The sequence below is a fragment of the Alligator mississippiensis genome, chromosome 13 (assembly GCF_030867095.1).
Source record: "Alligator mississippiensis isolate rAllMis1 chromosome 13, rAllMis1, whole genome shotgun sequence".
Lineage (NCBI taxonomy): Eukaryota > Metazoa > Chordata > Crocodylia > Alligatoridae > Alligator > Alligator mississippiensis.
In genome coordinates, this window is record NC_081836.1 from 41889217 (window position 1) to 41900651 (window position 11435).

Genomic DNA, 11435 nt, shown 5'->3' on the forward strand with positions numbered 1-11435 from the left:
GGATCTGTGAGTGGGTTTTCAGCAGTTTGCTGCTGCTGCCTGGGCAAATAGCCCAGAGCTGCCACCATCTCTAGCTGGCAGTAGCAGACTGCTGTCATCCTGCACGCAGATCCAGGTGGCCCGTGCCCTCTGGGAACAGCTGGGGGAAATGATCAGAGAACTGGAGGAAAGATTGGGGAGCTGGGGAATGAAACCGGGAACTGGGGGATTGTTCATGGAGCTGGGGGAGTGTCCCAAGCTGGCTGGCTGGCCAGTGGGGTGGGGGGGCTCACATGCAGCAGCCACCACTGCTGCAACCCCATGGTCATCCGCACAGCTCCACAGGCAAGTAGCAGCAGTGGTGGTGGCAGCGTGGGGTGATGGCAGCCTAGGCAGCAGGGGGCACTGGGGGGGTGAGGTGAGCTGGCCGCAGCTCTGGCACTGTTCAGCATCCAGCTCCTCCTAGGAGCCAGGAGCTGAGCAGCGCCAGGATGCGGGAGGTCTCTGTCCCTGGTCCTAGTGCTACTCAGCTCCCAGCTTCCCCCCAGGGAGGTGGGGATTGAACACATTTTGTGGGGATGGAGGTGGGGAATGAACTTTCAGTATCCTGAAAACTACAACTTTGGACAAAATTGGAGAAATATCAATTTGTGTATTTAGCTATTTATTCATACAGCACAACAAATCCTTTTAAAGTAACTGGCACTTTTAATTTGTCTCTAATAATAACTGGACAGAATTTCAAGAGAGAGAGACATGTCAATACCCAGGTGCCCATATTATTTTTGTGGCAGCTGCTATGTATTTAGCTGTTCTTGTAAATCAAGCTATTTCCATTTAGGTACCAAGATGCAAGCAGAGTTCTTCCTGAAAAATCTGAACAAATAGTACCACCACTGCCATTGTAGAACATGGGAAACTAGACCTGCTTATATTAAGTAACCTATTAGTCTCTGAGGCACTTGGAAAGCTGAACATTTTAACTTTTTTTTAAATAATTTTCACAGATAATATCAATGTTTATTTTAAGCATATATTTCAAATTTTATTAATTAAAATTTTCAGGATTGTGCAAAATTAGGGGTCGGGGGGGCAGACAATTTGTTAATTGCAAACAGAACTACCGTAGGACTGCCACCAGCTGAGTGGCAGAACTACCATCAGTTCCAGCTCTGCTTGCCCATACATCCCTTTTCCACTTTGTCATTTCTTCTTCCTTTGTTCCCAGTCCCCTGGGGGTTCTGGGAATTGCAGTCTAAAATACACTCAGCACGGTTCTCCATCATCCATCACTTTTCTTACATCTTTCTATAAATTTTGATTATTAACAATGGAAATATTTTTTCATTGCTCTGTGAGTGTGAGTTGAAATCAATGTTTTTCAACATTTACTGATAAAAATCAAATCCTATTAGTTACTGTAAATCCCATAAAAACAATATTGATGCCAAAGCAGCACCAGAATTACGTACAGTGCTTAGGAATAGCAATGAAATGATTAATCAGCTGGCGATTATTTTATCTGCTGATTATGGACCATCCAGGGCCTACATTTTAATCATTTCAATTTAGGAATTCTTTCCTGGATTTTCACCTGGTAAAAAACTGAATCTACTTTTTATGAAAGTATGGGGGGCAAAGGCTTAAATGTTCAAAAGTTTTCTGAATGGCATGCCACTCAGTTTGGGGGCTTATTTTGAGATATGCTAGTTTTGATTTGTTGCAGTGCTGACCACTTGCATCTTCCATAGCATCAAGTGTTCCTGATGCTGAACACTTCTGAATAGTGGGCAAAGGTGCCCTATTTATGCGTCCAGAAAGATATGCTTTTAACCACTGGCATCTAAATCTCTCTCTCAGTGTGCATGACTATCATAGTGGCCATGGAAACAAGGAGCAGAGCTTAACAGGTGTTAAGGCCTCTTTGAAATGACATTACTTAAAGACTTTCTGTGCTCACATTATGATTAAATACTAAAGCTAGATAAATATTTATGGCATATTCTATTGTTATGACTCTATACATATATATATATAAGTGTTCTATCTTGATATTGTCTGAATGATTTCACATTTGTGCAAATTTTAAAATAAGTATTTTCTTCCCATAATTCCTTTCCTACAAATTCTGTTTGGACTCAGTCAAGCAACTTTTTTCCTTCTTCATCATCAGCAGAAATAGAGATTCGCCTATTCAACCCAAATTGTAATAGGACCACATACCAGCACAGCAATAAGATCATTTTGCTTCTACAGGTCTCCTTGCTGCCCTGGGAACACTTTTTACCTACTATACTTGAATTCAATAAGTGAACAAATAGCCTTTTTGGTTTTTTCTTTTTTAATAAAGTTAACCAAGGTTTTCAGGAATTGGTCTTTGTAAGACACTTACGATACCATCCAAAAATAACTGATTTAATCCTGGTACATTTAAAAAAGAGCACTATGAAAGAATTATAGGCCCATTGATGATTATACTTCGTGAATGCATGATAGAGAGGTAGTAGAATAACCTCAGTGGGCGCATCTACACAAGATGCTTACTGCAAAGTAGCATAGTTTACTGCACAGTAAGTGAGCATGTCTACATGTGCACATGCTTACTGCACAGTAAATTTTGCTACACACAAGTAAATTTGCTACCTGCAAATGCAAGTAGGAGATTTACTCACAAGTAGTAAATGCACAGTAGTGCATATATAGACCCCAACTGGGAGCGAATTTGCTCCTAGTCAGCCCTGCCACTAGGGGCTAGCCTGAGCTCAGCCCCAGGGCCCTATGGCTGGGAGTCACTCCTGCCCCAGGGCTGGGTTGCCTCAGCCACAGGCCCTTTAAAAGCCTGCAAGCAGTGTGAGCCCTAGGGCACAACAGCAGGGAGCCTGGGGGGACTTTTGGCCTCTGCTGCCCTTGCACTATCTGTGCCAGCCTGCCTGCACCCCAGTGCCACTGCCAGGCACTGCAGTGCTGCACAGCTGCCAGGGCCATGCCGTTCAGGTGTGCAGGATGCTACCAGGCCTGCCAGCACCCGGGCCCAACTGCAGCCAGCTCCTGGCCACCAAGGCCAGCTCCAGCTGCCCACAGCCAACCCCCAGCAGCCTACCTCGATCCTACAGGTGCTGTGGAGCATCACCTCACTGTGTGGCTTCTAGTCCCATGCTGTGCCCCTGTGTTCGGCACTGCAGGCAGCAGCCCAAGCCCAGCAGCATTGGGACAGTTGTTCAGAGGCCTGCAGAGCCAGCACAGGAGGCCTGATGGCATCATTGCTGATGTCACTTACCACCACCTGGGACCCATACTGGTCTATGAAGAAGACTGGTGACCTTGGGGCACTGTGGCAGAGGTGCACCAACATTTTGCATGGGGTGGGTGCTCCAACATGCATGTCTGTGAGGGGCTATCAGGCTGGATGCAGTATTGTGGGCATGACCAGTTGGCCTGCCAGTGCTGCATAAAGGTCAAGGTCTTGTGGGCACAGTGGGTTACCATCACTGATCACAATCATTGGTTGGGGAGTACCTGAAAGTCCATGCCCTTTATGCAGCAACTGGACATCGTCCTTGTGTCCCAGGACCTAGGCCACAGCTGTACTGTGTACAGCAGCACAGGCAGCCTGCCTGAGCACCCACTCTGGCCTGGCACCTGCAGTGATATGTTGCTGGGGGATGGCCCCTTGGGGTGCCAGCAGCCCATTCCACTGAGCTCCTCCCCGCAGCCTCTACCAGCAGGTCGGGGAGCCCAGGCCAGAGCTTGTCCCAACAACTGCACGACCTCAGGCCCAACTGCAAGGCATGGCTGGCCATGTCGCCGCTGGCCACCAGCAGTGTCAGCTCCTCCTTGGGGTGTAGGAGGAGAGGGGAGGGCAGGGGCTCTGCCTGGGCACCTGCACACTATGCCCCAGTACCCAACAAGTCTGCCAGGAGCTGCACGCCATCATCACCAGCTGGGACCAACTGGAGTTGCCAGGCATGCCAGCCCCATCCATATGGTCAGCCCTGCACTGAGGTGAGGGCCTTCGCTGCCCTAGCTTCTACCTCTGGCCTTGGTCCCTGCCCCCCCCCACCCCTCCCTGCCCATCCTGGCTGTACTCCCCTGGCCCCTGGGTTCTCCACCTACAGCACAAAGAGAGGCAGGAGACAGTGCAAACTTGTATTGAGTACCCTGCAGCTAGATGGGCACAGGCCTTTCACATGCTGAGGAATGCGTCATTGCCTGCAGCAATGTCCTCCTTGGCTGTGGGGGGCAGAGATGTGTAGCACAGCCACAGGTAGCCCTCCAGACAGCAGCGGAGGTTGTGGGACAGCCTGGGCTTGTCCCCCACACCATCAAAGCTAGGGTCCCATGTCAGGTGCACAGGTGCACCCAGGGCACCATGGCCATCAGCAGCAGCAGGGCGTAGTGGATCAGGCACCCCTCAGTCTATGCAAACAGCTCCTCATGCAGTCTCCAGGACATATGCAGCAGGGGCATGCTTGGGGCACAGCTGGTGCGGGGCATCACTGCCAGGGGCCAGGGCTGGAGGAGCCATGGCACAGGGAGACAGAGGCTGTGAGGAGGGAGCTGCTGCATACAGTCTCCGGCCTCTACACACTGCTCCCAGCCAGAAAAGTGGATGGCCAGGGAGCAGGGCTGCATTGGAAAGATGGCTGCCAGCAGCTGGCAGGTGAGGCTGGAGCCTCGAGCTCCCCCAGGTGGCATCAGGGGCCCATTGCAGGGCCACAGAAAGTGGAAGCAGTTTTCTGCTAGGAGCAGTAAATCTGCTCCCGCGTCTCTGCATGTATAGGTGCCTCCCTGAGAGCATTTACTCGTGAATAGTTTACTTGCAAGTAAACTGGTCCCAGATCAAATGAATCTGTAGACACAGCCAGTGCATTGGAAACTATCCCATATATGTACATTGTCTGAAAAAATATTTAGTGTAGTATTAAATGACATATTCTTCTGCATTTTTATCCTTATTCACAGTAAAGTATCCATTCATTGACATACAAGCTGCAAATACACAAGATCTTTCTGTTACATTTTACTTAGTAGAACTTTGTGTCCAGACCATCAAAATTTGAGATAGCTTGTTATAACTCCTATTAAACTGAGATGAAAAAGAAGGAAAACTGATTTTTTTGGATGAGCAAACCATAAATTAGGAGTACCTTTCTAGCCACCCCAAAGAGGAAGGCAGCAGAACTCACATTTTGGAATAATCTATAAAGTATTGCATATTTTAGAAAACTCTATGATAGAAAATCCAAAAAGGCTAGGGCTTTATTACATCTTACACTGTGAGCCACATAAATGTTGATTGGTATTAGTGTTAGCTCAAGTTTGGAGGAGTCACACATTTAGGTCACTGGGGACCTGTAGGATTGAAAGATAAAAATCCCCCCACTCCCATTTTGGGCTTTCCCACTGCCCCCTGCCTACGCGGAGCTCCCTTCGTTCCCCCCTAGAATGGCTATGCTTAATGTAACACAAACTGAGTAACACAGTTCAGAAATAATCCTAACCTAGAGTGGCATAATTTTGAGCCACATAACAAGTGCTTAAAACTAGTTGCAGGTGTTAGTATGCAGAAAATCCAGGGGTTAAGAGTTACTGGGTGTGTCTACATGTGCCATTAGGGGGCAGCAATAAACAGCAGAGCTTGTAGCTCCACAGTTTATTGTTCACGATTCATACATGCACCTGGACCACAGTGCATTGAGCCAGGTCACAGCAGCCCCAGCAGGCAGAGGACCCAGGGGCTCGGCCTGCCAGCCTGGGGCTGCTCCAGCCAGGTTTAATGTGTTGCAGAGGGGCTGACTGGGGTACAAGGGTGCTTCAGTGTGAGGCTAGCTGGCAGATAGCCACCACACTGAAGCACCCTCATGCCCCAGCCAACCAGCTCAGTGTCTACTTACATGCTGCTGTGCACAAAAAAACTCTGCAGGAAGATAGTACTTGTATTTACAAGTCCTACCCTGCTGCAGAGTTTATTTGTGCACCTTAATAGGTCTGCAAGTGTAGACACTAAGATGTATACTACACAGTTAGTCAACTGCATAGGAAATGTCTTGTGTAGACATACCCACTGAGTAACAAAGCCCTGAGTGCCACAACAATATAAGCATTTAAAAATAAGTTCATGACTCAAATTTATTCAGAGATGTTTGTGCATTTGAAAATTCATAATGTGTAAAGGAATAAATTATATAAATTTAGGGAGGAAATGTATGATGTTCATACACAGAAAATAAATTTAATCCTCATTTTCATAGGTGACACATAGGGAAGGCATGTGCCCCCCTGAGATTGGCCCTCACCAGCCGGAGAGTGGGGGGTGATGGCCAGTGCCCCCCCCCAAATTTTGGGGGTGCTGAAAGAAGCACTGGCGCCATTTCCAGGATTGCCGCCATCATTTCTGCCAGCAGCAGCAATTGGCCACTGCCTCCCCCCCAGGTCAGGGATCAGCTGCTGGTGCCACCCCTCCCCCAGTATCAGGAGACACCAAGTGCCCATGCATCTTTAAGGGCAGATATCAGTATACCCATACCTGATGTGCAAGCCAGTTGGCTTCAGATCCATTTGATCCATCAGTGGGATGTTTCTGCTAAAAGCTTCACCAGGAAGCTACTTCTTTTTGAAACCTAAAAGATAATAATTTAAATGTTGGAGTTAATATCACTGAGATGAATGAGGTAGTTCTATTCCTTCAAAAACCTCTGCAGACTTAGGCAGACAAGACCGTATCAATTACAGCTAAGAATAGATTAAGATTCTGTTACCAAAACTGAAAGCAGGATTTTTGTTGTCTTCCTTTTTAAATTCTGGAGCAACAACTGCAGATATATTTGATAAGGACTTCCATCTCAGCAAGGTTTTAACATGATTGGCTTGACACAAAGCTGAACATAACTTATCCTTGATGTCTGCCCATCTTAGTCAGCATCACACTAGGGCACATTTTAACAGAATTAAATTATGTAGCAAAGGCAAGCCCAGAAAAACGTAATCCCTGCTTTGCAATGGATTGAATCTCAGTCTAACTTTATCTAAGGAGCTATTGACATAACCATTATTACGGCTATAATTTTACACCACCTTTAATCAATAGCCTCAAATTGCCTTATCAATATTAATCAAAACAGTGTTAGAAAATCCCAGTTACCATAGGTGACTGGTAGGGGGTGCACGCGGCCCCCCTGATGGGGTCAGTGCTCCGTCTGACAGCCAACACTGATGCTGTCAGTAGGCCTGGTGCCACCCCTGAGAAGTCCGCCACCATCAGTGGCTTGTGCAAGTGCCCCCCCAGATTCAGGAGGCACCAGTCACTTATGCCAGTTACTATACCAAAGTGAATCCCTATCCTTCTCCAATACATGAAATACCTGCAGCAGCCTATAGGCCAAAGAATGGAATGTATTTATTTATTTATTAGTTATGTATGTCAGCCTTCTCAATAAAATTCAGGGCATCTTACAATTGACTAGGGATGGACTTAACTTTGAGTCTCCAAAACTGGTTGGAGATTTATTGGCAGGGATCAAGGACTAATGCCAATTGACATCAATTTGCCAAAGTCTCTAACTACATTCCTTGTATATACTATTAACAAGCAATATATATATATATATATATATATATATATATATATATATAAACTCACAGCAAAACCCCTGCAAGTCCTCAAAACTTGCATTAGCTTCCACTCAGTGCAACACTCTGGTTTCTTTCTTCTGAGAGTAAAAGCCTTTCAGGCTTGGAGTCTTATTGACTCAGCTGCATTTAATTAGCTTCCACTTGGGACTGCTTTGCTAAATCACCAAGGATGCCATCCTGGAAATTAATCCCTGAAACTCAAGGCTATTAGCTTGGCAGACACTTTTCCCAGGACCTAGGGTGACTGCAAGGCCAGAGATCTGCAGGAAGCTATATCAAAAGATATGGACACCAACTTTAAAAGGTGACATAATCATGAACACACAAAATCTATAATGGAATAAAAAAAAAAAAATGTCACTGAATATAGAAAGCAGATGCTCGCAAAGTTACAAGTCCTGGAGTAAGAACCCCTGATTCAAGCTGTCCTTGAGATGGTTAATCAGCATCTGTATGGTAAATGTAGCACTAGTTCATTTCTACAGTAACTTTCATCCAGACAGACCTCAAACCAAACGACAAATTTATATACCAACTACTCAGGGATTGTTTCATCCCCTGCCTGAAGCAGCCATTTCTATTATAAAATACTGCAATTTTCTAACACAACACAGAACACCAAAACAACAGGAGGGTAAAGGACCTGAATGAGAGATCATCTGTAACTGAAACACCTAATGTTTTCACTTACATGAGAAGTTATATACAAGCCATTGTTTTACCTGTTATTTAGCTTATGTCGTGTCTGCTTCTTTCCCAGACCCAAAGAAGGGTGACTTGAATTGGTTCTGGTGCTGTCCTGGGGCTGAGATTGACAATCAGTTGATTGTCAGTCCTAATCTCAGGACCACACTGAAGTGAGTTGGATACTCAGGTGTGGTCTTGGGGCTGGGACCAACAATCAGCTGATTCATAGATGTTAGGGGCTGGAAGTGACTTCTTGATATTATCAGGTCCAGCTCCCCTGCACTTGGGCAGGAAAGACTGCTGGGGTCAGATGACCCCAGCAAGGTGAGCATCCAGGCATTTTTGCAGATATCTAGAGTAGGTGATTGTACCACCTCTGGGGGGAGTCTATTTAAGACCCTGGACACTCAAGTTGTAATGAACTTTTTCCTTATGTCTAATCTAAAGCAGTCTTCTAGCAATTTGTGACTGTTTATTCTAGTCTTCCCCTGGGGAGTCCTGGTGAACAGAAATTCTCCCAATCCCTGATATGTGTCCTTTATATATTGACAGGTTGCCACCAAGTCTTCTCTTCTCCAGGCTGAACAGACCCATGTTTCTCAGGCTGTCATTGTATGGCCTGCTCTCCATACCTCTAATGATATGCATAGCCCTCCTTTGGACTCTCAAGCTTTGCCACATCCTTCCTGAAGCCGAGAACTAGATGCAGTACTCCAGCTGTGGCCTCACCAAGGCCGAGTAAAGCAGAAGGATAACATCTTTAGTCATGTTAGAGATGCACTGGTAGATGCATGCCAGTGTTTTGTTTGCTTTTCCAGCTGCAGCATTGCATTGGTGGCTCATGTTCATTGTATTGTCTATCAAGAGCCCCAGGTCTCTTTCGGTTATGGTGCTGGTAAGTGTAGCACTGCTGAGCCTGTAAATATGTTGCAGGTTGTTTCTTCCCAGATGGAGCACCTTATACTTTTCAGTGTTGAACATCATCAGGTTTTGATCTGCCCACCTTGCAAGCTTACAGGTCAACCTGTATCCCCAGCCTATCCTCCAGCATGATCGCAGTCCCCCATAATTTGGTGTCATCTGCAAACTTTGCCAGTCCGCTTTTAATACCCAATTCCAAATCATTAATGAACATGTTAAAAAGCACTAGTCCAAGTACTGAATCTTGAGGAATGCCAATGGTCACCAAGTGCCATGTCAACTCAGTTGTATTTATTATTACTCTCTGGGTCCTACCTCAGAGTCAGTTCCCTAGCCACCGGACCATTGGGTTATCAAGGCCACAGTTCTCCATTGTTACCATGAGCATGTCATGGGAGACCAAATCAAAAGCTTTTTTCAAGTCCAAGTATACAACATCAACTTCATCTCCCTCATTATCCAGGCATCATTACATGATCATAGAAGGAAATGAGGTTGGTCAGACATGACCTGCCCACAACGAAGCCATGTTGGCTATCTGTTAGAATGTTGCCTTCCACTAGCCTATTGCTAATGGATTCTTTGATCATTTTTTCCAGGATTTTTCCAGGAATTGAGGTCAAACTGACTGGCCTGTAATTCCCTGGATCCTTCTTCCTTCCCTTCTTGTAGACAGGTACTACATTGGCCCTCTTCCAGTCTTCTGGAACCTTTTCTGACTGCCACGAGTTCTCATATAGTTATGCAATGATGTCGACCAATTCTTTCAGCATCTCGGGTGCAGTTCATCTGGGCCTGCTTACTTGTATGTCCAGCCTCTCTAGATGTTCCCTCACAAGACCTTCATGGTCCCTCTATGGGACAACAAGGAGTAAGGCACTACTGGATTTGGTCCTGGCCAAAGGAGGTAATCTAGTGAGCAACCTGATGATTGAAGGGAAGCTAGGCAACAGTGATCATGAGAAGATCACTTTCTCCATCCATATCAAGGCAGGGAAATCAGTCAGCAGAGCTGAAAACCTTGATTTTAGGAAAGCTGGCTTCCACAAGCTTAGGAGTTTAGGTGGTGAGGCCCTGAGGGACCATGGTCCGATAGGGCAGGGGGGTCCAAGACGAGTGGTCATTCCTCAGGGACACAATCCATGGAACACAAAGGAAGTTTATTCCGGCCACAGGAAAGGTAGCAAAAAGGCTGGAAGACTCCCTTGATGCAATAGGAAAGTCATGGACCTGCTGAAACTGAAAAGAGAAACTTACAAGAGATGGAAGTCGGGAAATACCACCAAAAAAGAATCCACAGCAATAGCCCGCACCTGTAGGGAAAGGATTAGAAAAGCAAAGGTGGAAACCGAATTCAAATTGGCAACGGACACCAAGAACAATAAAAAGTCCTTCTTCAGATACATAGGAAATTAGAGAAAAAATAAGGGAAACATTGGACCCCTGCTGAACAAAATGGGAGAGCTGTCAACCAACACCCAGGAGCAATCTGAACTCCTAAACAATTATTTTGCATTAGTATTCCACTAGTCCAAGTGTGCTACCCTGCTTGGCAGGATAGAAGATGATCCAGGTGGGGGCGCTCACCCACCAACAGTTGGCAAAGATCTCGTGAGGGAACATCTAGAGAGGCTGGACATCTACAGGTCAGCAGATCATTAGTTCCAGTCTCAGGACTGCATTGGGCCATTCCCTGAGTGCTGCAATGCAACCAGCCACACATTCAGTTAAAGGTGAGAGGGAAACCAGATACAAAATTATTACACATATTTTGAAGAATAATTTTGTAGTTTATTTCCCATTTTATCCCATCGTTAATTACCTGAACTAGTTAATTACATTTTAAGTGTAACATCTGCCAGAGGCCTCTACAAGAAGATAAACAGAGGAATATTGAGTAGGCTAGGGAGCCTCTGTATCTGGCTTTGATGTGGCCACTACTAGAATCCTGTGTCCAGTTCTAGCATCTGCAATTCAAGAGGGGTGTTGAATATTTGGGAAGCATTCAAAGAGGATCCAGAAGAATGACTAGCATTTTAGGAAATAAGCCTTCTAGGACACATCTACATGAGATGCTGACTGCACACTAGCCAAATAATATTGTGTAGTAGCGCCTCACAGCGCAGACAGTACTAATACACTACCGCGCAGTATTATTAGGCTACTATGCAGTAGTGTTACTTAAAAAACATTCACCAGTGCTACTGTGCAGTAAC